Below are 6146 nucleotides of genomic sequence, written 5' to 3'. Positions count from 1 at the left end.
CGTCTTATTTAAAGGAATTGCGGCAGCCGCCCCAGCCTTCAGCGCCCACAACTCTGATCAGTCATCCACCACAACACCAAGGCCAGACCCTCCGCCAGCAAGCAGATTACGATTCGCTGATGATGCTCAGATGATGGTTGGCGTTTTCTAGCATTTTCCAGTCATTTTCTTTCCCCCACATTGATTTGCTGGAATTCTTCCCTGAATAAGACATCTCCTTCCTCAAGGGGGGCTGTTTGGTTATCCTGAAATATAGCTCCTGCCCAGCAGGCAGGTTAAGCGCTTTCCTTCCCCCGCTTCCAGGGCCCATTTTCAGGCTGAGGAGTGGGCGTCCTCGTCGCCTCCAGTGGTGACAGCGAGGTTCCTTGTCTTGTCTTCCTTTGTTTTGTTCTCTCTCTCTCTCATCCTTTGTGCATTTCAAGTGTTTCCATCAGTCTTTTTTGTTACTGCTCAAGCTGGCACATCTTTGGCCAAAAAGCCCGCTCACTCTGCACAGCACCCTTTGGACACAGCCCCACTGCACACTCGCCCTCCCGCTTTCTGCACAAGACTTCCCACCCGACCTTTCGCATTTCTGGCCCAGCCCTGGAATCAGCCACTTCTCCGAGGAGCCCTTTTGCAGTGGCGTCCCGTCTGGGTGCCGGGGTACTCACTGCTCCAGGGCTGTCATCATTTCCAAGACTTTCCAGCTGACAGAGCTAGGAAACATGCACTTTTGAAAGGAAAAAAAAAATCACCAGCTCATACTGATATCTCCAGCTCACACTTAACACGAGTGCTTTACTTCTCTTTTAACACGAGTGCTTTACTTCTCTTTTCTCTTTTCCCTACAAAGTTTGGTTCCTGAAACCGCTGACATTCTCGTCTGCATGACTCCATCAGATACCAAAGAGCTTCCAAAGAATATACCAATGGTAACTCCTGGGAATAAAACTACCCAAGGAAGTTTAAGATTTCTTCGCAGCTCTGGTTTTCCCTACAGTGCATCTTGCTGTGGATGTGCAATAAAAACCCTGGGTCCCTTGAGATTGTTACTTCCTCTGTGTAGCCGTGACATGACAGACGCGCAGGGCTTGTTTGTTTCAGCTTGGTTTTCGATGTTGAGCGATTGCTTTTTAAAATCACATTTTTGAATTTGCAGCAGATTTAAAAGATTCCAAGGTCAAAGTTGCATAAAAAGGTGTATCTACCTCCCCCATCCCCCAGAACCGTGCTCTCCTTTGCCCTTAGGCAACTGTTTTCATTAGCTTTCGAGTGTTTCTTCTGGTGTTTCTTTTTGCAAATACAAAGCAGGTGTGTGTGTGTGATTCCTTCTCACACAAAAACTAGCATTCCGTTTTTACCAGTCTCTATTTTTTTTTAAACTTCACGATATATTCTGAAGATCTCACATCAGTGTCTAGAAGTGTCTTCCCCTCCCTTGTCCCTCTTAACCACCAGTGTTCCGTTGTGTGGCAGTGCAACTGTTTGTTCACACGATGGCCCACGGACAACAAGCTGTCTGCTCTTTTGCCACCACCAACCATGCCCCACTCAGTCACCTTCTCATGGCGTTTCGCATTTTTGCGTGCATCTTTAGGATGGGTTCTTAGGAGTGGAATTCTGTGTTCAGCACTGCCACCAGCAGTAGATGCAGTGGCCATTTCCTCACGGCCACGCCAAGGATGTCTGTCAACCTGTGTAGGTGCGAAATAGTATTTCCCTGATTTTAAATGGGCATTTCTTAACGGTGAATGAGGCTTTGGCATCTTTTCCAAAGTTTTAGGGCCATTTTCATTTCTTCTTTGTTGCACTTTATATCTTTTGCTCATTTTTTTTTTTTTTGGTCCCTAGTGGATTGTTGGCCTTTTTCTTCTTGACTTTTAGGAACTCTTTATATATTAGCCGTTTGCAATATAGGTTATTAAAACTACCCCCCTACCGGTTTGTCAGATCTTTTGCTTTACTGTGACTTTTTGACACGTGGAAGTTATTTTTTTTTAAACTTTTGTCAAAGTTATCATTACTTTCTGTTATTTCTTCTGGATTTCAAGATGCTGTTGCTGTTCTTCCCAATCCCAGGTTATGAGGTAACGCATCCGTGGTTTCTTTAGTACTTGTACAGTTTTTATTTCTTACGTGTATGTCTCTGATCCATTTGGAATTTATCCTAGTCTGGGGAATGAGGTAAGGATGCAATCTGATCTTTTACCAAATTGTGACCCAGCTGTCGCCGTGTCATTTATTTAAAAGCCTGTTTCTCCACTTCAGATGGTAACCTAGCCATAGACCAACTTTCCATATTCATCCAGGTCTAGTTCTGGGCTCTCTGTTCTGTCCACGGGCCTGTCTGTCCACTTGTGCTCTGGTGCTTTAATGATGCGCTCTTCCTGTTTTGGTATCTAGCATGTTGAATGCCCCTCCCCAACCCCACTGCTTATCCTTGTCTGCGTTCCCCTGGACATTGCTGCTTATTTTTGTATATGAATGTTAGAATCATCCATCTCCTCTAAAAAGATAGTATTTGACTCATGTTAAGATTATAAAGTTATCTAGGAACATCTCAGCTCCTTTATAATGCTCAGTCTTCCCCTCCAAGAACATTTCTATCTTCCTTTTGTTGAATTCTCCTTTTGAGTCACTTAGGAATATTTTACTGAAGTTCTCCTTAAAGATCTTCCTTAAAGATGTTGCACATTTTTGGGAAAAAGTTTTGCCTGAGTGTTTTATTTTTGTTGCTCGTAGTGTTGTTGTAAATGGGGCCTTCTTTCTTATTGCTAACCGGTGATTTTTGTCTACGTGTAGGCTGGGGCCTTCTGTATGTTAATGCTCCATCAGATTCTCTCCAGTTGGTACTAGTTTGTTGATTTTCTTGAGTTTTCCAGAAATAATCACATCATCTGCGAGCAGACACGATTTTATCTCTTTTCCAATTCTGGTTTCTCGAATTGCTTTCTTTTTATCTCACTGCTTTAGCTATCCTCTCGTATCTAAGTCATAACAGCAAGTGTGGGCAATTTTATCTTATTCCCAACTTTAGTGGGAAGGCAAGTTTCCACTAAATAAGATGCTGGCTGAGGATACATTTATCAATTTCTAGTGTGTTTTTTTTTCAATCAGGAATGCATGAGTTTTGTCAATTAAACTGCCCTTTTTGTGTTTATGACAATGTGACTTTTTCTTTACTTAAGATGTTAACACAATAAATTGTATTGAACCATCCTTGCTTTCCTGGATGACTCTCATATGGCTGTGTGGTTTTTTGTTTTTGATGTGCTGTTGTATTCTATTTTACAAGGAAATTCTGGAGAAACTAGGAGGAGGTGGGGCTCATAGTGGGCAGCCTTGGGGACCCATGGAAGTCTCCCTGGGGTTGGAGGGCAGAGCAGGGATGTGGGCAGCAGTGAGCTGGGAACTCTCAGACTGTCCCCAGTGAAAGTGCCTGGACAAAAGAAAGACAAGCGAAAACTGCTTAAATCCACCTTAAAATGGATATTTCAGTCAAAAAACCCATCAACGAGGAACCAGTTAAGTAAATTATGACACATCCATACAACAGGATACTATATAGTGATTAAAAAGAACTGGGAACTTCCTTGTGTGCCAACAGAGGAATCATCTCCAGCTATATGCTAAGTGAATAAAGTCAAAGGCAAATCAGTGTCTTCACCATTTGTATAAAAAAGGAGGAAAAAGACCATCAGAACCAGATTTGCCCAGTACAGTATATGCCTAAAATAGTGCTGGAAGGAGACACAAGAAACAGATAACTTAAGTTGCCTCCAGGGAGGGTGAAACTGGGTGGCTGGGGACAGCGAGGAGTCCCTTCACTCTTCCCCACTGCTGCTGTTCTGCTGTTTGGTTTATGAGCTCCACCAGTGTCCTACCTGTCCAAAACATGAACACAGAAAATGCAAACTTGGAAATGAAAAAGTAAAATGGACCCAGGGGGCTTGGTTCTTCCTTACCGGGCGGCACCATCCCAGATTTCTGTCCTCTCGGGGTGGCAAGAGGGTTGCTGCACCCAGCCTCTTCCTCACCCAGCCCCTTCCACGGCTGCCTAGGTGGGCCGGGCCCCCAATATCGTCATCGTGTTTGACTGCTCCATGGAGACGATGGTCCAGAGAGCTCTGCACCGGGGCCAGGTGGAGCGCCGTGCTGACGACTGCGAGTCGGCCATCTGCCAGCGCCTGGAGACGCACTACACCCTGTGCGAGCCCATCTTGACCTTCTACCAGCAGAAGAACCTGCTCCGAAACATAGGTACTCCCTGCTTGCCGCTCACTCTCGTGGCCCCCTAGGGAAGCAAGTCCAGCTTACAGAGCACAGGGGTTATGCTGTCACCCCGGGGCCCAGACCCCTCTGGGCCTTGGTTTCCCCAACATGGATGAGGAGGGGTTCCATTTCTTCCACTCGGCAGAATGGGTTTGGGCCTCCCAGCTATGACACTTAAGGTCTAAACAGAATGGCTCCAAAACTGCATAATTAAATACATTTCAGAATGTATCTAGGAAATGTAAGATTATGACAACTGGTCAACCACAGCTCACCTCAAATCCAACCACGTGTGTTCTTAAAGTAGAAAGTAGGAATATCTTAGTTCTTTAAAGTGACCCATGCAATTCTTGTACTTGCGTTGCTGTGAAGGTCGAGAACTTTGGTGTCACTCCTGCTCCCCTCCCCCAACTGAACCTAAGAGGGGGCACGAGAGGAACTAGCCCCGACCATGGAGGATGGGAGGGGAAGGCAGTGGGCCAGCCTGGCACAACCCTGGTCCTGCGGCCTATTCCGAGGGACAGGATCTCCGCAGTCTGTGCAGCTGAGCGCCCAGCCGCTAGTAACGCATCACACTGCCCGGCAGCCCTCCTCACCCATTTCCCTCATCCCTCGCCTGCGTGGTCCGGGGGCTGCACCTCTCCACCCCTGACCACTCAATCCACAGGCCTGCGAACCTGTCTCCCCCTCGTTGGGCAGGGAGGGGCAGTGGTGGAGGGCAGTGACCCTGCTACACTTAGAGCTGACCGCTTTTGCTCCCCCTCCTCTAGATCCTGGCAGAGGCAGCTCCAGAAGACATTTTTGTCAAGTGCTGCTCTGTCATCGAAAGTCTGCAGTGAGGTGGGAGAGGGCTGGGGGCCAACTTTCCCCTCCCCCTGGGACCTGCACACAGCTCAGAGGGGGTGCACTGCCTGAGGTGAGACGCCTAGGGAGGGGGTCCCCAGGGTTCCAGTCTAGGCTGACTGCCCACGTGACCCAAGCCTGCTGCCCAGGTGGGCTGACTGAGAGCTGCCGCTGACCAATCTGGAAGGCCGCAGGGCTGTGCAGCCCACCTCGCGGCTGCAGCTGTTGCCGCTCCTGCCTGGTGCTGCCCCACTCAGGCCTGTGGGCCCAGGCATCCCGATTCTGACTGTGAAACCTGACCTTTAAGTGCCGGAATTCAACCATAAATGCCAAAGGATCAATGCAGCCACACAGCGTGCCTCCAGATGTTCCCCCCCGGGCCAGGCAGCTCAGGTGGCCCCTCAGTTCACTCTCCCGTCTCCTGTCCTCATCCCTGGGCTGCCACCAACCACTGGAATGGACACTGTCTCCTTGAACAGGCCGGGTTTGCACCTCAGGGCTCACTAGCAAAAGAGGACACAGCTAGGTGCATATCAAGGCCAGGCTGACTCCCGTGAGGCATGGCTGTGGGTTTGCATGGTGGCAAGCTGTAGCCATGGGAACACCTGTCCCCAGGGACCCTCCTGGGTGCCTTGCTCCCCAAGTTCCCAGGAGAAACACTGGGGGAGGACTGCACCTCAGGGGCTCAGCCTGCTTCTCCCTTCCTGCAAGGCATGACCAGACGGGTGAAGTCCGGGGGGGCCCACACCCTACTCTCATTGGCCAAGCCTTGTTCCTCTTCAACTCGTTTCCTCTACCAACACAACTGCGGCCAGCACGCAGTTTTAGACAAAAAGCACTTTATTTAACCAAAAAAAGGGATGGGGGGAGTTAGGAAAGCACAATGCGCCTGCAGAAAACTATTTTCTCTTATAATTCCGTTTTCTTAAAAAAAAAAAAAAAAAAAAAAACCAACACAACACAAAGCTTGTAATTTCCAATCACCGTTATCAGGCGTTTACAACATCTATAAAGAACAAACATCTGCTTCAAACCTCTATGGGGAGAGA

The sequence above is a fragment of the Camelus bactrianus genome, chromosome 22 (assembly GCF_048773025.1).
Source record: "Camelus bactrianus isolate YW-2024 breed Bactrian camel chromosome 22, ASM4877302v1, whole genome shotgun sequence".
Lineage (NCBI taxonomy): Eukaryota > Metazoa > Chordata > Mammalia > Artiodactyla > Camelidae > Camelus > Camelus bactrianus.
This window is presented reverse-complemented; position numbering follows the sequence as displayed.